This window comes from Octopus bimaculoides, chromosome 5, assembly GCF_046866305.1.
Source record: "Octopus bimaculoides isolate indiv1 chromosome 5, ASM4686630v1, whole genome shotgun sequence".
Lineage (NCBI taxonomy): Eukaryota > Metazoa > Mollusca > Cephalopoda > Octopoda > Octopodidae > Octopus > Octopus bimaculoides.
In genome coordinates this window covers 36,304,098-36,327,218 of record NC_142932.1, presented here as the reverse complement: position 1 = coordinate 36,327,218, position 23,121 = coordinate 36,304,098, and positions in this window count along the sequence as shown.

Here is a 23,121-nt window from a genome sequence, read left to right as displayed (position 1 = left end):
ATTGCACCACTGATTATGGTATGAGCCGTAAGCATGAATATATGGTTCAGAAGTTCCCTTTAGAAGCACATGGTTTCGGGTTCGGTCTCACTGTGCGGTGCGCAGGTAAAATCTTCTACTGTAGCTCCGCGCCGACAAATTCATTGTGAATCAAATAATTTAGTACACATAAATTCTTTGAAAGCCCGCGCCCGTCGTATATATATATATATATATATATATATATATATATATATATATATATATATATATATATATATATATATATATATATATATATATATATATATATATATATATATATATATATATATATATATATATATATATATATATATATATATATATATATATATATATATATATATATATATATATATATATATATATATATTCTTTTATTCTTTTAATTGTTTCAGTCATTTGTCTGTGGCCATGCTGGAACACACCAACATCAGTTGTTAAATGACGGTGGTGGTGGTGGTGGTGGTGGGAAACACAGACACAAAAACACACACACATATAATACAAAGAATAAATAATGATCATTACCTGCATTTTTTATTGTAGTAAATTTCACCTACATTTGTTTCGTCATTGATTGCAGAGCAAAATGACTCTAACAAAAGTAGCATTAATTCTCCGCACCGTTCAATTTTTCCTGAACCGATCGATGGGCTGTTTGAGTACACCAATCAATAACAACCTTATAATGACTAGTGGAAATAGCTGTATGTCAAATTTGCTACAATAAATACAATGTGTAATGACCATTATTCATATCTTGTATTGTAAATCACTCTGAGAAACCAATACAAATAAGAACACAACCATCGATCTACAATATACAATGGTGAATGGTGGGGACTGTAACCCCGGACCCTACCGTAAGAATACGCAGAGTTCTTTACTCATATAAATACTGTTGTTAGCCTGGTATAATAACAGAGCTTCTAAAGTATTTTGCTCAGATTGAAAATCCGTCACGAATGAAAATGTTATGTATATATATATATATGTGTGTGTGTGTGTGTGTGTGTGTGTGTGTGTGTGTGTGTGTGTGTGTGTGTGTGTGTGTGTGTGTGTGTGTGTGTAGTTGAAATTTACAGAAAAACAAAAAACGAAGACAGGCGTATAAACAACAAGCAGGTGTTTTAGTTTGACACTCGGGAAGGTGAGAAAGTGTTTTACGTTTCGAGCCTACGCTCTTCAACAGAAAGCAACACGAAGAAATAAACACAGAGAGAATGAAAAAATATTTTTAAAAGCTTTTGGAGCTAGCGATCAATCATGGCGGCTGTTGTGTATACAAACACACACACACACACACACACACACACACACACACACACACACATATATATATATATATATATATATATATATATATATATATATATATATATATATATATATATATTAGTATATTTCGACATATCGTGGCAATAGACAATATTCTATGATTAGAAATAGTACTAAATAGTCAGTGCTTCTTTTACCCGTACTCAGCAACATGATTGTTTATGATATTATTATGCATTTTGATTTTAAAGGTTTAATTCAAAGAAGATTGGAAGATTCCATCATATATTTCAGCCGTTTCAATGCAACTGAATTAAATAAATTTAAATCTGGGACCTGGTCCGGATTTCGGCAAGTAATTTTGTTCTGCTGCAAGCAAAGAGGCCAAATGAAAGTGTTAAATCGAAGAACGTATTAAGTCTATCAGCCAAAAACAAAAATAGAATCTCCGACAGACTTCCGTATAATTTCCTTCCACTGTATTTCACTCGTTGGTTAACCCAATGCATTATTAAAAGATTTTTGTGGAAAATGTCACGAATTAGAACCGGACACAAAACTACTTAGTTACGAAACGAACTCGACAAACTATGGCTGCACCTAATCACCATATCAGGTAGAGTACAATCAAATAAAAAATATTTGGATGATAAATGAATTATTGAAAATTAGAAACTGAAAAGCCACCGCCTGGATTCTACGGATGGTTAAACTGAATATTTGTTTTGTTCCTTTCTACAATGCATTCATTCGTTCTATTTTGTTTCTTGTTTAGTTCCATGCTGGAACTGTCCCTTTTTCGATTAAATTGAAAACTTGTCAAAGCCTAAGGGAGAAGGAAAATTTAAAACTCAGCACAATGCAACCGCTCTTAAAGTAAGTCATAGCACAACGTGATGTGTGTATCAATTCATTGAGACTAAATAGTCTTCGCCCGTAAAATAACATGGCGGAGGTGAAAGAACACGCATTACGGATATTTGTAAAATGAACCATTAATTTATTAGTTATTCTACATAAAATGTTGTACATCACGTTTGGAGGTCCAGTAATGCTAAATAAATTACTTAAAACATTCAAGTGTTGATATTTGTCTCTGGTTTCTACTTCAATCCAATCTCCTATTATTGTATGACAAACTTTTATAATATATTATTGTATCTTCTATTCTAAATAAATACTTGCTGCTTCTTATGAAATATTACTTCATTTACTAAATATTTCTTTTCCAATCATACTTTCTCACAACCACTCAAAAGAATTATGATATAGTGTCTAAGAACTGAATATATATATATTTTTATGCCAAGAAGAAAATCTCTTCCGAAAGAAATAACTTTACATTCTTGTTTTCTAAAAATCTCAGAGATATTTGTGCAAATAATAAACTGATTTATATCGAATATATTCGTCTTCAGCATGCACTATATTTGCTAAGCAACTGAAACATCTCTTTTCAAGGTAGTTGTCCACAAATCTCTGACACATGCTAAAGTTTATTTTTTGGTCTCTACTTTTCCCATGTCTATCGGATAATGTGGCTGATTATGCTATTTATGCGAACGGTGGATGGTTAATACATCATTACATGCGAGTATGGCGAATGATAGAGTCACTCCTACAGGGAGGGTATACCGAAACGTACAGTTGTTGATTATAAATGCAAATAACTCATTTATATCAAAGGAAAGAGATAACAGAAGAGCAGGCAAACAGAAATATAAACAAGAGAAAAGAGCAACTAATTAGGATATTTTTAGACCACAAAACAGTCGCAAATTATAGAGAAATAAGAAAGAAAACCACTTTCTTTGAAGAATGAATAAACATAATTAAGCGTCAAAAAGATAGACCTTATCAGATTCTCATTTGTTTTCGTTCTTTATTTCTCCAGTGAAATTAACAATTTAACAGGTTATTGCGTGTTGCATCTGATCAAGCAACGAAAATATATTCTTTCCCCTTCAAATTTCCCTTTGAAATAATATTTGAATTGAATATTCTTTGCTTTGTTATAGCTTCTGGATATTTAACTAAGCAGCAGATTATAAAGAATATCGTTATAGGAATCAACCCGCCACAGTACTTCATTATTTTTAATAGATAACTTCGAAGCATATTCGTACATTGTGCATAATTCCTTTGGACACGCCTTCACATTGTATAATTTTGCATAAATGAAAAAAAACAAATATTTCTAAATCAAATGGGACAAACAGAACATCTTTTCTTTTTTGTTTTTCGGTGGTGGGAAGGATATAAAATTAGTTTTCTGTGATGTCATTGAAAGTCAATACCTCAACGATGTAGGGAGAAAAGTGTTTAAAATCGTATTTTGACATCAAAAAGACAGGCTATTTTAGCAGTTTATACTTGAGGTCGCCATTTTTTATCAATGCTCTCATGTAATAAAAAAGACCAGTAACCTACAAACTGGTTCACCAGAATCTGACGGTGAGTGTAACCACCCAAGTACATAAAACACTGATTCTTCTCCTCCACTTCTTTCTCTTGCTTTCACTCCCTCCTTCCCCCCTCTCTGCCTCCCTCGCTTATTCTCTTCATTCCTATCACTCTCTCTCCTTCTCTTTCTTTCTTTATTTCTTTCTTTCTGCCTCTCTCTGTCTGTCTCATTCTTTCTCTTTTTCCTGCCTTCCACTCTCTCTATCTATATATATATCTCTGCCTCCCTCTCTCCTCGTTTCTGCTTCTCTTTCTCTCTCTCTCTCTCTCTCTCTCTCTCTGGCTTTCTATCTGTCTCTCTCTCTCTCTGTCCCTCTCTTTCTCTTCCCCTCTCTCTCTCTTCCCCTCTCTCTCTCTGCCCCCTCTCTCTCTCTGCCCCTCTCTCTCTTCCCCTCTATCTCTTCTTCTCTCTCTTCCCATCTCTCTCTTCCTCTCTCTCTGCCCCCTCTATCTCTCTTCCCCTCTCTCTCTTCCACTCTCTCTCTTCCCCTCTCTCTCTTCCTCTTTCTCTCTCTGCCCCTCTTTCTCTGCCCCCTCGCTCTGCTCCTCTTTGTCTTTGCTTCTGCGTGTCTCTCTCTCTCGTCTTCCACCCCTCTCTATATTTCTGTCCCTCAGTCTCTCTGTTTACTTCTCTTAGCCTCTTTTCCGCTTTGTTTCTGCCCCGCCTCTCTCCCCCTCTCTCCCACACTCTCTCACATTCTCTCTCCCTCTCTCTCTCTCTCTCTCTCTCTCTCTCTCTCTCTCTCTCTCTCTCTCTCTCTCTCTCTCTCTCTCTCTCTCAGCCTTACATAATGGGAATTAATATTGAATTACTGTGAATTAATTATTTGATATGCTGACACATCGCTGCCAATAACACCTGTTGGTTCCCTTCCAAGCTTCCCTATAAACGTTGTGGAGTGCTGTGACCAAAATATGGTGAATATGATGCATTAAAAGAGTGGCACCTGTCTCAAATGTCTAATATAGAAGCATCATGGTTGTTACCCGTCGTATGACACGTAGCAGCTTGGAAGTATATATTTCCCACACACACACAAACACACACACAAACACACACACACACACACACACACACACACTTACATGCATGTACACATTCATGAGTAGAATGAACGCTGACGCCGGAAGAGTCAAGGCTTCACGGCAAACAACTAGAATAGTATTACTCAAGATTCCCTTCATTCTCAGCTGACTCTAAAGTTTTGTGATGACAATACATAATAAACAAGTCGGTGAGCTGACAGAAATGTTAGCACGCCGGTTGAAATGCTTAACAGTATTTCATCTGTCTTTGTGTTCTGAGCTCAAATTCCGCCGAGGTCGACTTTGCCTTTCATCGTTTCAGGGTCGATAAATTAAGTAACAGTTGCGTACAGGGGTCGATCTCCTGGACTGGTCCTCTCCCCTAAAAATTTCGGGTCGTGTGCCTAGAGGAGAAAAGAAAAGAATACATAACAAATAAATAACAGCATTTGCTTCTGAGCCACTTAAAACACAAGAAAATACGTTTTAAATTTTAGAATCTATCTGGTTCTGTATTGCCCACAGGAGGCTAAACATTGATGGGGACAAACAAGGATAGAGAAAGGGATTGAATCGATTACATCGTCCCCAGTACGTAACTGGCACTTATTTAATCGACCCTGAAAGGATGAAAGGCAAAGTGAACCCTCGGCGGAATTTGAACTCAGAACGTAAAGACAGACGAAATATACCGCTAAGTATTTCGCCCGGCGTGCTAACGATTCTGCCATCTCGCCGCCGAGTAAATCGAACAGGTAGAATTGATAGGTAAAAAAGGAATTGCATAAAATGATAGAAGAGAACAATAGTCGAGCAGGTGTTCGTGGTTTCTGAATTAGAACAGCAGTCATTAACTAGGAGAGACAACATAAAACTTTTTTTCTGCACTCTGTCACAGAATGTGAAGTAAACCCAAAGGAAACAAACTTTTGTCTTCAAACACTTTGTTATTTTCGTGAATGAATATTTGCTTATAGAATGAAATATCTTTTTGAGAGAATCTTACCAGAGTGTGTTAATGAATTTGTGAAGAATATTATTAAATAGGATAAAGTTTCTGGAGATTGAAAGAAAAAACAAGTCTGTGATTTTAGTGATAAAGAATAATAATAATAATAATAATAATAATAATAATAATAATAATAATAATAATAATAATAATAACTGTGGTAATAATAAAAATAATACAGAGACAATTTTGTTAGTTTTCAGTAGCAGAAATATCGATTGCATATTTTGTTTTCAGCTCTCTTAATGCACACGTAAAGCTGTTGTACTATTTACAATTATAAATGTGTCATAAAATACTTTAGTGCTATATCTTATTGCTGTTGACAAAAAGAAGATTATACTGATCCCTTAAGCAACATGAATCAGTCAAGCAGAAGCCGGCTTCATATTATTGCAAAAGATTCTGAAAGAAAACAAATAACCTTCTTTCTAAGCTATCTTTCAAATTCATTGGGGTGAGATAAAAACTGAAGGTATAGCTTGTAATCCGACTTTCCATTTTGTTAGATACGGTCAATATCTCAAGAGTAGTGGAGGGGGAGGCAGAAAATCATTTGCAACTTCAATTTATTTTGTATCACTCAAAGAAGAAAATAACGAATATGTCTTCTGATACAAAAAGAAAACTATAAAAAACAATAAAAAACAATCATTGGCTGACATATTTCGTGCAGTCAGACTATTCGGTATTTTTTATTTTCAGAAATGAATGCAAAAATTGCATAAAATGTCTGCAGCGGAATATTTAGTATAGAAACAAATTGTTTTATATAACATCCAGAATAACATCCGACAGATGTAGAATGTCGATGTCTACTAACAAAGTGAAGATGTTATAGTTATGAACCGTGTGTCCCATGCATCAAAGCTTCAGGTTATCTTCGTCTTTAATATGTTCTGTGATATAATGTATTACAAACTGTATTGGTTCAGATATTTGGAATTTTGTACTGAAACCCTATTCTGGTTAGTTAATCCAAACACGATTTAACTTTGTAATGAGTCTCTCTTCAGGATAATCAATTTGTTAACGGATTATGAGAAAAAAGGGTGGTGTGTGGGTTAGTGAAGAGGGTGATTAGGTGATAATTTTAAAGTTCCGATATCTAATCTTGGACTAGGTGATACATTGCCACCTTGAGCAGGGCACTTAGTACCACGTTGCTACAGTCTATTCGGTATTTTTTATTTTCAGAAATGAATGCAAAAATTGCATAAAATGTCTGCAGCGCAATATTTAGTATAGAAACAAATTGTTTTATATAACATTCAGAATAACATCCGACAGATGTAGAATGTCGATGTCCACTAACAAACTGAAGATGTACAAATAAGTTGCAAGTGTAACTTCTCTCTTCTTCGAATCTTTGTCTCTACTTCCAGTCGTTTCATTGCGGAAAGAAGAATCAAATGACTATACAATCAACTAGATAATTTGATAAAGGGTTAATTTGTTCCCTAATAATCATAATAAAAGAAGTGAATTAGAATCAGTGAGCGTGTTTATAATGAAATAATGACCCTCCCATGATACACACATACATACACGCATATATATATATATATATATATATATATATATATATATATATATATATATATATATATATATATGTGTGTGTGTGTGTGTGTGTGTGTGCATATATATATATATATATATATATATATATATATATATATATATATATATATACATATATATACACATACATAGATACATACATACACTCACATATAGGTCACGGTTCTTTTCTTTTTTCTTTTCATATCTTTCTTAATTCGGAAAAGTAAATATTATAGCTAAGCGAAATCGAAGTTTGTGAGTATTTAAATCGTAAAATATCATAGCAGTGAATGTTTTACCAGTGAAAGGAAATGTTCTATCAAATAGAGATGTTTTAGCATAGACAATGACTTAGTTAAGCGAAATTATTGACAGATTGAATCATTTATCATAGTAAATGTTCGCATTTATAAAATATATTGATTAAATCTGATGGCTACAGGCACTACATTATTATCTATCTATGTGTGTGTGTGTGTGTGTGTGTGGGTGTGTGTGTGTGTGTGCGTGTGTGTGTGTGTCTGTATGTATGTATGTATGTATGTATGTATGTATGTATCAGAGGTGACTCTAGGTCATCAGCGTCACTCGGGCTCATCCCAGATTTCGCATAATACACATGCTTGCTCGAAGAATTTCACTTTTTTCCGCTTTATTTCTAGCCTGAAATGCACTAGCGTAGCTATGGGGCGGGTAGGAGCGGTCCAGTCCGGTTGACACACACTCTAGCTACGCTAGTGCTCAAATGGCTTATTTGTTTTTATATCTATCACTCTGTCTTAGTCTATTGCTAAGTTAAGAGTAAAAAAATAAAGCAACCCTGCAAAACACAACTGTGTACAGACGCGCATAATAACAGCAATCAAATAACGACAGTGGAGTGCACAACAAACATCAAACATCTGACTGTCGCCTGTACGCTTCACAAAATATGCCAGTTAGTCTTTAACAGCTACCAGGCTCGTTCGTATTAGCCCGAGTTGCTGGATACTTTTTCGTTCCTTTAGGAATATTGTAGAAGAGAAACTTTTCGTAGATTGGAATTTAAATCCTAATCCCTATAGAAATTTATTGTTTCAAGAAAGCATTGATTTTGAATGACTTTTAATCTTTACGATTGTAAATAACAACTCAGGTTGTAACTTCTGAGCCCGAGTCAGGCGCGTGTGAACGATGTCGAGAAAACATCTGCTACGAATGATATTTTTTGACATAAGGCACCTCTAAGATGACCGCCAGACGCTGAACGAAAATGAATGAACTGCTACAAGATTCAATAAAAGGAGCCCGAGTTATTGGCTACAATTACATTTTAGAAGTCATTGTTGGCAGAAATTAAACCAGCTTGCAAATACAGGTTCACTTTACTAAATTTATACCCGGGCTAAGCCCAAACAGCCCGAGTTCCTGAGTCGCCACTGGAATATATTTATATGCCGAACCGTTACGTTACGGGTACGTAAACACACCACCATCAGTTGTCAAGCGATGGTGTGTGTGTGGGGGGGACACACACAAACATATGCACACACATGCATACATATATATATATATATATATATATATATATATATATATATATATATATATATATATATATATATATATATATATATATATATATATATATAAACGAAGAGCTCCTTTCAGTTTCCGTCTACCAAATCCACTCACAAGACTTTGGTCGGCCCGAGGCTATAGTAGAAGACACTTGCCCAAGGTGCCACACAGTGGGACTGAACCCAGAACCATGTGGTTGGTAAGCGCCTATATATATATATATATATATATATATATATATATATATATATATATATATATATATATATATATATATATATATATATATATGTATGTATGTATGTATGTATGTATGTATGTATGTATGTATGCATGTATATATTTATATGCAGGCATCATATTTGGTCCGTAAATTTTATCACAATCTGGAAATTTTAGAATAATTTTTCTTTCTTTGTCTTCCGTATTACTGAATATCAGTGGGACACATTCTTTGGCTTATAGGACTGCAATGGACGGAAGTTTCATTTCTCAGCAAATTAACATTTCGCTAACGTGTATAAATAAATATTTGTATACGTATACACTCATATATAAATATATATATGTGAGTATATATGTGTGTGTGTCTATTGATATATATATATATATATATATATATATATATATATATATATATAAATTTAATGAATGGATTAAAACGCATATTTTATTTTGTGATCTTTGCTACCCTGGTATCTATTAACCAATTTATTCTGTCCGAGTTATTTATTAATTAGGAGAAAATAAATACATATGATAATATATATATATATGTGAGTGTGTGTGTATGTGTGTGTTAGTATATATATGTATATTGAATGATATAATTATGGAGACTTTCATACAGGACTTCATATTTTTATATCAACGACACGGCGATTGCATCACTTCTTCACCTCTCTCAAACACAGTGCCCCACACGAAATGGAGGTACCCTAGCATGGCTACACCCCGTGAGCTGAAAGTAGTTCAATTCATTCAATTGAATTCAATTCATAAAAAGCAAAATGTTAAATAAAAGTATATAAATATATTCGTGCGTAATACAAGATCAAACATACTATGAAAGATGTTTTTGGATTAAAATAGTGTATAAATTTTGGTATACAAAATAAAATATTGAAGTTAAAAAGTTAAATATTTAAAAATATACACATTTCCGAAAAATCATGTGGGTTAAGTGCTTCAGAATTTTAAAAATTTGTTAATATTGAAATTAACATTGGATTTAACGATTTGAAATTAAACTTTTTGTAATTATATTAAGAGTAACGGAGTTCAAAAATTTTCAGAGTTACGAAGTGAAATCTGAATAAAATTATATAACAATTCTAAAACTGAAAAAGTACAAGTAAAACCAAATTAAAATTCATAAACCAAATGCAAAATGATGTAAATAATTTTAAATAAACTGAAAAATCTAAATATACAATTGAAATATAAAAATTGATACATTAAGTAACTGAAAAATTCTACGTTAAAAATCAGAAATTAAATTAAACGGTAAGAAACGATACATACGCACACACACTTTACATATATGTATAAGTATATGTTTGTGTATGTGAAAGTTGATATATATACACACACACACATATATAAATATATATTTATATATCCATATGTATATATACATATATATACACACACGCACACGCACACAAACACTCATTTATATATATATATATATATATATATATATATATATATATATATACTCACACATCTAGTTTTCTGGAAGTTATCTGTCCTCACATATATTAAGGTTAGATAAGGCTGTTTATGGGAAAACCTAAAGTTTCACGACAATAAAGGATTTGGCTTTATGGTGTATCATCGGATCCCGAAACCTGTTGGATAAGGGCTTCTCGAGTGTGAGGCTTCTTGCCGCCTTATCACAAATGACATCTACAACAGCAATGATTGTGACTTCGTCAATAGCGATAGGCATAACAACAGCGGCAGCTTTACCAACAGTGGCAGTGGCGCCACTAAAACTACCTCCCCCAGCATGGCCACAGTCCATTGACTGAAACAAGGGATGAAGAAGATAAAGATATATATATATATATATATATATATATATATATATATATATATATATATATATATATATATATAGGCGCAGGCGTGGGTTTTCGGTAAGAAGATTGCTTCCCAGTCACACGCTACCGGGTTGAGTCCTACTACGTGGCACCTTGGGCAAGTGTTTTCTACTATAACCAAGTGCTGACGAAAACCTTGTGAGTAGATTTGTTGGGCTGAAGCTGAAAGAAGACTGTGTTATATGTATATGTTTATGGGTGTGTGTCTTTGTATGTCCCCCGCCACCGCTTGACAACCAATGCTAGTGTGTTTATGTCCCCCCGAGACTGATAGAATAACTACTAAGCTTGCAAAGAATAGATCCTGGGGTCGATTTCTTCGACTAAAACCCTACAAGGTGGTGTTCCAGCATGGTCGCAGTCAGATTATTGAAACAAGTAAAGAAATAAAAGAATATAAATATATATATATATATATATATATATATATATATATATATATATCAAAAGATGAAAGGCAAAGTTGACCGCGGTGTTATTTAAACTCAGGATATAAAGACGGATGAAATGACGACAAGCATTTTTTTGTGCCATACCAAAGATTCTGGCTGCTCTGCTTATTGAAGAAAAATCTTCATAATGTGGTGCAATATTAAACGGACACACAGACAGCATACTTTAGTAACAAGCATTAACGAACACGCGGTTGATAATGCATAAATCTATATAAGAATCTAGAAGAAATTTCGACAATGAAGCCAAGAGCAATCGTGTTAGTATTGTCTACTATAAAGAGATAAGAACAAACGCTATAAATCACATGACGATGAGTAAAAGCTTTGATGATGAATTTAGGATCTTGAAAATTTACCAAAACCCACTCAGAATAAGGGATAAAATTTGAACTCAATGACGATTTCAACACACGTACACACACACGCACACAGACATATACACACAAGACACACACAGACACAAACATGCACACATACATACAGACAGACAGAGATATCGATCCATCTATCCATCGATCCATCGACCGATAGATAGATAGATAGATAGATAGATAGATAGATAGATAGATAGATAGTCTGAGCGCGTGAATGATTAAAAATAATGATTTGGTGCATTCAAGCTATGGGGTGAATATTCTTACTCAACGTGTGAAGGAGTGCAAACTTGCCTTGTATTGAAGCAGACTTTTGAATCACGTGACCAACACTGGTAGCCACATGAATTTGTTTCTTCAAAATTATATATAATATATCCTATCAACGATTTGTTATGTCTCCTTTAGAGTAATTATCTTCTGGAAGAAAATCCGTGAATTTCACAAATAAAGGAAGAAATAAGATTCTAAAAGGAGTCCATTAAAAAGCTTATATCATAATGGCATGATGTAAGGAGACGTTGTGTACACCACAATATCATTGTCTTGAACACTGTTTCTATATTGGAAAACAACTGGATTTTAAGAACCGGAAAATGTTAATTTAGGAAGGAAAGATTCTAGCAAAATAGAGTTTTGAAATATACAAACAAAATCTATTTCCAATGAACGCTGGTATAAATATGTGTGTCTGTGTTATGTATTGTTATTGATTGGTCGGATACCTGGATATGAATAAATGTGTGTGAATATGCAAGCATAACAAACATCTCTACGTTAGACACAGCTGGCTATTTTCTGTTTTGCTTTTCCAACGACGCAGAAGTCTTATTTGAAAGATTCTATCTGTTAAAAACGTGTTGATTTATAAAGAATATCGCTACTCTGTGAGATTTCTTCCCGATAGTTGTATTATTGATGTTTACAAAAATATTTGACGTCAAATAAAGGAAAATTTAATTCCACACTTTTATATAATTTAGAAGCTTGACCACTTCTAAGACGTTATAATTAGATTATGCAAATTTGAATATACGCTGATCGAAATCATCCAGATTGTAACTTTTCTAGAAAACCGACCGTTCTTTAAGGTCAGTTTCTCAGTAAAATGTTTAAAAAGGACATATGTACACACATACGTACATATATATACACATAAACGTATATGCGCATGTATGCGGAAACTGTATATGCATATGCGTATGTAGACGGAAACTGAAAGAAGACCGTCGTGTATATATATATACATACATATATATATATATATATTTTATATATAACGTTGACCACTAACGTGGACAATTAATGTGCTGGAAATAGATCATATCTTGTGTCTATTAAGACCTAAATTGTTCTCAACATGAAATATAGCAGAATACCAAAACGTAAGCGGGCAAGACATTTAAAATCACCTAAAAAAACACATTATTAAACAGACACAAGATGTGATCTATTTCTAGCACATTAATTGTCCACGTTAGTGGTCAACGTTATATATAAAAATGTACCTTAATCCCCTGAGATTGCAGATACTATTTCTGAATCTCTTTGATTCTTTAAATGTGCTAGCCTCCTGGTAATTAATCGATATTATTTAATATATGATTAATTACCATATTTTATAATTATATATATATATATGTGTGTGTGTGTGTGTGTGTGTGTGTGTATGTATATATATATATTTATATTTATATATATATATATATATATATACATATATATATATATATATATATATATATACATATATATATATATATATATATATATATATATATATGTATGTATATATATATATTTATATTTATATATATATATATATATGTGTGTATGTACTTTTTGTGTCTGTGTTGTCCCCTCACCATCGCTTGACAATCGATGTTGGTGTGTTTACGTCCCCGTAACGTAGCGGTTCGTCAAAATACCCCGAAAAAATAAGTACTAGGTTTACAAAGAAGAAGTCCTGGAGCCGGGTTTTTTAGACTAAAGGCGGTGCTCCAGCATGACCGCAATCAAATGACTGAAACAATTAAACGAATTAAAGAAGATATATATATACATATATGTATACATGCACAAACACACATATAAACACATACACACACACACACATATAAACACACACACACACACGCACACACACACATATATATATATATATATATATATATATATATATACATCTATGTAATAGGTGCAATACATTTTTTATGTGTTGCTAATAGTTTCCTGTGCCGAGAACATGTCAAACAAAGTTTGACACACCGTCAGAGTCATCAGACAGAGCGCATATGGTATAGCGGAATAAAAATCGAATGCGCGAAGAAAGGAGAGAGGGCGATAAGGAAGTATATAGAAAAAGAGGAAGGTCTACAAGAGAGAGAGAGAGTGTGTGTGTGAGAGAGAGAGAAAGAGAGAGGTGCACACAGACAGACAAACAGAGAAAGAGAGACGGTATTCCATACAGTGTCGATCTACCATATTTACTCCCAGAGTAGAGGACACTTTTCCAAAGTGTCTCACAGTGTGATAAAACCAGAAACTACATGCTTGCAAAACGATTTTCTTAATTACACAGCGATGCCTTGGCCTAGTATTTGCTTTGTAACAAATAACATAGCGCATAGAGGAGAGGGTAACAACTTGCAACAAGACATGTCTGCACTGTAAATGGTATTCCGTACCAGCCTCTTGACCCGACTGCAATATTGAAACTGAATCAGAAATATAAAGTTACTCTCTAGCGCTGGAAGTATTAATCGACTTTGCCGGCTGTTAATAGCCAAGGGAAAGCTTCATAAAATTCACTTCTCATTTTCCATATATTAATCACACTCTACATGATTCTCTTAAAATTCTACGATTCATGTTAGCTGAACGAAAACATTCGTTAATGACTACAATTGAAATAAACTTCAGGATCTTCGACTTGTAGTTCAAGTAACTTGCTGCAAAGAACACTAAATTAATGCCATTTTATTGGTATTGGTGCAGTAGTTTCCTGGTTATTACAATTCCATTGACATAATTCCAATATCTGATCTGATGTCCTATTTTCTTAGTTGCGTTTTTTTATTTTTTTTTTACATAGTCTTCATTATTCATTTATTTGCTTTCCTCTAAAATACTTATGCTATGAGCGGATTGCTGTTATTTTCTTATCTAATAATTGTTTGCTTTGCTGTTTGCTTATACATCATCATCATCATCATCATCATCATCATCATCATCATCACCATCACCAACCGCACCACCGCTACCATTACCACCATCGTCACCGCTGCCACGACAACAACCACTAGTACTAATACCCACAGTAGCAGCAGCAGCAGCAGCAGCGTCTTTTACTCCTTTTCTTCTTGGTTTATATACATATACACATCTATACATACATACCTACATACATACATACATACATACATACATACATACATACATACACTCATCTGTATACAGATGTTTGAATGTGTGCATGTACGTTGGGAGGCGGCTGCGTGACTGTCTGTCCGTGTGTGTATGTGTGTGTGTATGTGTGTGTGTATGTGTGTGTGAGTGCCTGTGTAAATATCGTCGTTTGCACGCAGCGATTTTCACCTAAAACATAGGAAACGCACTTGCTTTAGAATACTAAAATGCAAATGTCCATTCTAATCAAATACGTAGAACTATTATTTTAAATTAAGGTTTATTCATTATACCCTTCTTCACCGTCTTCCTGCTCTTCTAGTATTGGTTTCTATTCAAAGAACTAGACAGCTTTATTCTATTTCCATTTTTAAATTAATCAAAAATAAATTGAATGTGTGTGTTTCATTATATTTACCGCAAAAAATATACTTTTTCTACAAAAGTCAAAATATTGAAGAAGAAATGTATTTTTTGATGTAAAGAAAATATTCTGTACAACTAACATTGTGTAATCCCATGAAAAATCGATTCTCTTCGTTGCATTATTTCTCTTAAAAAAATAGCATTTTGCTCTAATGACAATTAGTGATTCCAAGACTTCGCAGACATATCCAAGACGTAATTCATTAGAGTTGCTGCAATCGTATTTTATATTTATCAACATATCTTTTCACAAATTTTTTCGCCGTTATGTAATCACTTTCTGGCAACAGCTCATTTTGGTTTTAGGCCAATCTTTTCTTGAAATGGATTATAGCAAAAACAATGGCATTTATTTATTTCAAATACTTAGGCCAGCCAATACTATTTGGATTATCTGAAAACTCTCATGCTTGAAATAATAACTTATCATTGTTTTACGTCTACTTACCATAAACTGCTTTGCTAAACTACTAGAATACGTCGGAAAGACTTCTTGTAATCATGACATGTGGCTGGGAATAAAAAAAATATATATATAAAGAAATCAATAATATAAATGTTTCCGTTCCGTTCGATTATTCATTGAAATATCAAAATTGAGATTGATGGGAAATTACTATCTTGACTTGGTAGGTGGTGGACAGCTGGAATATTACAATAAAACGAACAACCTAGGACAGTAAAATTTACATTTCCGTACATCTGGGCACAAACTCAAAACTACGATTTAATTCAGTGCTCTATCATTTTATATGCTACTCTTTACAAGATCATGTCATAAAAACCACCAATTTGATGAAGAAAGAGAACAGACGTTTATGTTTCATTAGTTTATTTTTAACATATCGCGGTCAAGTAAGTAGTCGTTAACTTTGGCCAATCGTTTTTGGCGTCTTCAATAAGGAAATGATGAGGGTGCAATTATATAAACGCATCAATTCATAAAATATGTCATATTTTGGCTGAGTAGTTTAATACCTACATAAGATTCTTTATTAGTGGCTCCATCAAATAGGTCATCGATCAAACAAACTGTAGTCTGTTATTTCAAACCATTCTTTTGAACTATACTTAAAGTACATAAATCGACAGCAATTACGGAAAGAAGTATTTCTCCCTCAACGTTATACAGTCTCAATGGTATTTTACACTTAAAATTTGAAAAAAAAATTATTTATTAATTACGCTCTTTAGAAGCGTTAATGATGTAGATTAGAAAATATATATACAATATATAAACTATGACGAAATATCAAGTATTTTCATTGAATTTGTTATATGCACCTCCAACTTCTTCAAATTGTTGCATTTCACAAAAATCTGCACCTCGGTTTGCAATGGATTCGTTCAAATTTCTTCGAAATAAGCAGACGAGAGATAAAGTTCTCTTGGAGAAAACATTCGTATATTATAGAGCCATTCCTTAGAACGTATGGCATTTCATGCCAAAGGATATGTGAAATGAGATGCTTCTTATAGAGAGCTCTTCAAAACGTTTCCATTGGATCGAAATAGATAGAATATGAATTGCTAACATCAGCTATTATGTACGTCATCATACAACTTCTAGGTGATATTATCATATTTAGTATATATTGTTCCTCCCTTTAATTTACATGGGAACTGATTGCAGGTCATCACAAAAGTGAGATTCCACGCACCATTTACATTATTTACATTATTAACATTTGACGGATATTTGTCCTCATCTTGTTTGTCGTTAACACAGCGTTTCGTATGATATACCCTCCAGCCTTCATCAGGTGTCATGGGTTCTTATTCCTATGATATTTTTCGATGTTATTTCTCCAAGACACCTGATGAAGGCTGGAGGGCATATCAGCTGAAATGTTATGTGAACAACAAGCAAGATGAGGACAAATATCCGTCAAATGTAAATAATGTCCATGATTCCTCATCTCTTAAATATAGAACTCTGTCCACACCATTTGTATAGGTCATATGTCTGCAATAGTCGTAATACTTTAGACAAAAGATTGGTTCTCTTATTGAGACAAAACATGCATTGCAGGTCTGAATAGTCATCAATTCTCAATTGGTCAAAATTAGTCTCCACCTTACAATTTTGTAATATATCTAGATGTAACAGAGCGCGTGTGTGACTGACAGAAAATTCTTCTGTCACAATTAACCTACAAGAATTAACTCTCATACAATTCACAAAGTTCAAAACTGTCTACTAATCTGTTCAAACCGTTTTCATACGTTTGTCTTTCTCTCATTCTTTATTCAAATTATCTTAAAAACTCTACAAAATCTACCCCGAAAATCATTGGCGCCCTGCTAAATTTAGAAATAATTTTTCTTTTATATTTGCTATTTTATTAATAGCTAATGCAGGTACGCTTGTGAATAATGTGTTCACTTCTCAACTGCATGATCTCAGGTTCGATTCCACATTTTGGTAATCTGGACAAGTGTCATCTAACATAACTTCGAATCGGTCAAAACCCTTGAAAATGAAATTTTCGAGATGGAAACTGAATGAAAGCCCGGGAAGGCTGGAACACCCTTTTTTTCTTTTGGCTGGTAGACATATTTCATTACCTCATACATCATTATCAACTGATTCTTAAATATCTATGTCGGATCCATTCCGACGCAAATTTTAGTGTCAGGTTTCTAGTCGGTTCGAGGATAAATTCTTTCTCTTTCTCTCACCATCCTCGAAGACACTAATGAAATGTCATTATTGTTATCTATCCTCTTTTCACGAAGCCATAAAAATGTAAAAAGAAATAAAGTTCTATTGTTCTGTATAATTAAATAAGTCATGCTTCAGTTGTGTATGTCCCTCGTTCATATTCGGAAAGAGAAATGATTTCAAAATATTTTAAAGTTTCCTCGAACCAGTCAAACAAATATATTGACATTCACCCGATTAATTTGTTGCCAATCTGGATTCTGCGATATAAACTGGCGTGTTTATAATTATCACTCTAACATTTACTAAATTCTTCCATCTAGTTTGTTTTAATATTCAACGGCTTAATTCTGCCATAAATCAACCTAGTGTGTAATAGATGACATATAATTGTCAACAATGCCTCGTTATCTATCATAACGTTACACTAATTTTCAACATTTAAGTGGTTATCATGTGACCAGTAAATATTAACGAGAACTAAATTAATGAAGAGTAAATCTATGCAAACGATTTCACTATTTACTGCAAACATAGGCAATATGAATAGTTATATGATTAGAAGGAAATCTATTGCGATTAGTTATGATGTAATATATAGAAGAGGGCTATGATATGGTTGAAATCTGAACACTTTTGAAATTTCTAATATGTTCATATAAGTGTGTGTGTATATATATATATAAATGATATGTATGTGCATGTACATATTTATGTAAGTACGGACGTACGTATGTATGTATGTCACTGCGTGCGTCCGTGTGTATAAATATGCACATGAGCTTGTGTATCCATACATTAATTTGAATTGACTGATTTATTTATATGAGTTATTTTATTGACTCAATGGAACATCTATCGAATGAGAAATATGTATTAACAAATTATTATTATTAATTATCCTTGACGTAATTGTTATTTACCTCAATTCGTGCAATTCCAGAATGATTAAATTTCAGAATGATTAGGAATTATTTACGAGTAAATCGGAATCAATGAGAAATGGGAGCATTCTATATAAACGTAATTTAAACAAACGTGAAAGGATAGGTAAATAGCTAACAGGAAAAGTAAATTAGCATTGAGGACTCTTCAAAATCTGATTCTCGGAGGTTTTGTGATTTGTAAAAATTGATTCCAGTTCTTAGAGATTTTGTTAAATATTTGTATATATGGAAATTAATCACACAGCGTTTTCTCATCTTCTATTACATGAATTTAGTAATACATGAAAAGATGTGAAGAGGTTCTTTAAACTACTAAAAACTATACGAAAAATTCAACATAAAAAAAAAGAAAATATATCATTTGATGTTCATAAGAGCTAACACAAATTGCATCAAATTTCCTGGAATAAGATAGTGAACGCAGCTCCAATGTCCAATACAAGGCCCCAGGCCTAAATACAATCCCGAAAAATCGATTTCATAAGCAACATGATCCTCTTGTTAATGGAAGAAAAACGAATATATTTAAATGGTGTCTGTGAATACAAGATTCAATATGTGATAAGGTATTTCGTCTCTTTGATTTCTGCTCGGAAATCATGCGTATGGTAAATAGTAGCGCTACTAATGTCTATGTGGAACTGTAATTGAGAAATTGTAGATTTAGTAGTAAATTCCAGTTTGTAAATTTGTTATTGTATTTTTATTTTGTTCCAGCGTATAATATTAGGTTGTTGTATGTTAGTGTGAACCAATGGATGCTAGTGCATACCGTTGCGTGTGCTTGAAAGTTTGCGGCATTAAATAATGTTACCTGATTCCCTTCCCCAAGAGAAAGTGTTTTATTTTTAATATTGCACTGAACATTAAAGATTTCTTAGTTTCTTTGTATTCCTATTATTTAATAATATTAAACATCGCAACACAGTTGTTTACAGTATTTCCTGCCCGCAGCATTCAATATTCAGAAGTTGATATCAATTTCAAAATATGATTCCACGAAAACTATTTCTGTCTGTGTTTGCATTTATACGCTGAGAGAACAAAAGAATAATGCGTGCGAAGTTCGTTCAGAACAGCTTTTATTTTAAATATGCCCTTTCCAAACATATTTAGAAGCTTTACTTTTCTTCGAATTCTTCTCAAATAAGTTGTTTTTTTTTTTTTTCTGAAGCATGGATTATGTTATTTAACTCGAAAAATTATTATTATCAAATAAAACTTCAAAGATTAATAATCTCTTAACAAAGCGGGACCTGTAGAAATCCACGTTTAATAAACGTTGTTATTTCGTCACATAGATTTGTAAATCTTTATTTCATTATGTTATAAATTCTGAAGATATTAAAGGAGCTGAAATTGTAACAACTAAAACCCGTTTCATTATGTTAATGATTTGCATTATGTCTCTGATGTCGTTCCGTATTTAAGCTTGTTTAAAACGTAACAATCGAACCAGTTTCATTGTGTTGAAGTTTTCAGTTATGTTTTCGATTTCCTTCCATAGCTTAGCGTAACGCTAGACTTCATGTTCGTGACATGCAGAATAATATCAAATCTGTAACGGCATTCAGTTTCTTGCTCTCTCAAATCTGCATCCAAACACTTTGTAGTAAATATTTATTTCATGTAGTCTGTAGTACAGAGATGCTCTCAATGTCTGAAGTAGAGTGCATTGTAACGACAATGTGTGATTAATTATTATCGATTCAAAAGAGATAGAGATGTAGGTCTTGTTTGGTTAATGGCTTTCTAAATGCTAAATAGAGAGACGCAACAGATACACATGGATACCACTGATTTTGATTATAATCTATAAATATGCATATCTGTACTATCTGAAATATTTCATACTGCCACATCTAAACACAGCTATATTTCATTAAATTCGGCGTGTACTTTTTCGTATATAGTATACTTGACATATTTTCGTATATAATTTGCAATTATCAAGCAGTCTCTCACTCCATCACTCTATCTATTTTTGTCTGTCTGTCGCTTTATGTATGTCTTGTCTCTAAACGATTTTCTTTTATTTCGACTAAGATGTATTTAGATTCTTTTGAAACAAGAGTTAAAATCGAGTTGAGTATCCGACGTAGTACCGAACGATTGCTACTCTCTTTTCTTGTAGAGGTCGGCTAACACTGCAAATCGCGAGTTCAGTTCACTTAAACATTACTTAGGCCAATGTTAAGAAGATATTTTAAAGCCATTTTCTATTATGTGATTCTTATAAAAAGTTAAATTCTCTTCCACGTTTCTCATGTCGACTTTGCCTTTCTACCTTACGGGGTCGATATATTGAGTACCAGTTACGCACTGGGGCCGATATAATCGAATTAATTCGTTTGTCTGTCCGTGTTTGTCCCCTCTGTGTGTAGCCCCTGGAGGGCGGTAAAAAATAAGAAACATTAGCACGCCGGGCGAAAAGCTTAGCGGTATTTCGTCTGTCTTAAAGTTCTGAGTTCAAATTCCGCCAAAGTCGACTTTGCCTTTCATCCTTTCGGAGTCGATAAATTAAGTACCAGTTGCGCACTGGGGTCGATCTAATCGACTGGCCACCTCCCACAAAATTTTGGGCATTGTGCCCCGAGTAGAAAAGAATATGTCAATACTTATAAGGGGGTGAGCTGCCAGAGTTATTAGCACGCCGGCGAAATGCTTAGCGGTATTTCGTCTGCCGTTACGTTCTGAGTTCAAGTTCCATCGATACAATAGTTCCCTTAAATACGTATTCAAATTTGTAAATAATTCGGGAAATTTGAGAAATTATTCCCGTAAGGCTGGGTGGCTGCTAAAGCGAGTATCCGAAGCCATCCTTTGCGGCAACGTCTTTGTAACCATGTCTGCGAGGCGCGGCTAAACTCGCCATCTACCCTGGGAGTAACAACCCGTTACTCCCCACCCCCATATGCAGCTTAACCCTTTTTGTCTTTTTCTTTCTTTCCTTGATGTATTTTTCTTTCGATAATTTGATTTTTTGTACTTTTAATGTCTCTTTTTTTCTCTTTGTTCCTTCTTTTAAATTATGTTGCTAATAAAAACAAAATCTTATCCTGAAAAAGACAATCATGAACTCACAAAAATACGAAGTTAAAACATCGATATTCTTTAAAACACTTTAAACGGCTTTTGCGGCAGATTTGTAAAATGCTGAATATTCACTTCCTCTACCGGCCACATTATAAAAGTAAGGCAATTCAATGTATCTCGAATGCAATGCTATCTGACATTACTTCAGTCTCCATTTGAATCGGGAATTACGATTAATTCACTCGAAATTTTCGAACCCCAGCCTTTCAAAAGATGGAAAAATTCGCAAAAATTAAAAATAGAATTGAAACTAAAATATTGGAAAATTACTATTTGTAAATCTCACAACGAGAGAAATTCAGCAACAGTACTTTGGAGTAAAGATTATTTGCAGACATAACATGGCAGTCATGGTTTACAGTCTGTCAGATACCGGCCATGATGAATACCACAAGGTATTGAAAATACGTATTCGCCTTTTTATATATTTAATCCTTTGTATTGAACACTCAATATTTCATATATTCAATAAGACATATTCCATATATTCAATAATACATTCAATACTTCATTTCATTGTACCATCCATTTTTATATTATACATTATCTATTCCATATTCTATATCCCACATTAATTTTACAAGAATATGAATAAAACATAAAAAAAACAGAGTTGGAACTATTTTAAATAATATAATATATATATATATATATGTGTGTGTGTGTGTGTGTGCGTGTGTGTGTGTGTGTGTGTGTGTGAGTGTGTGTGTGCGTGT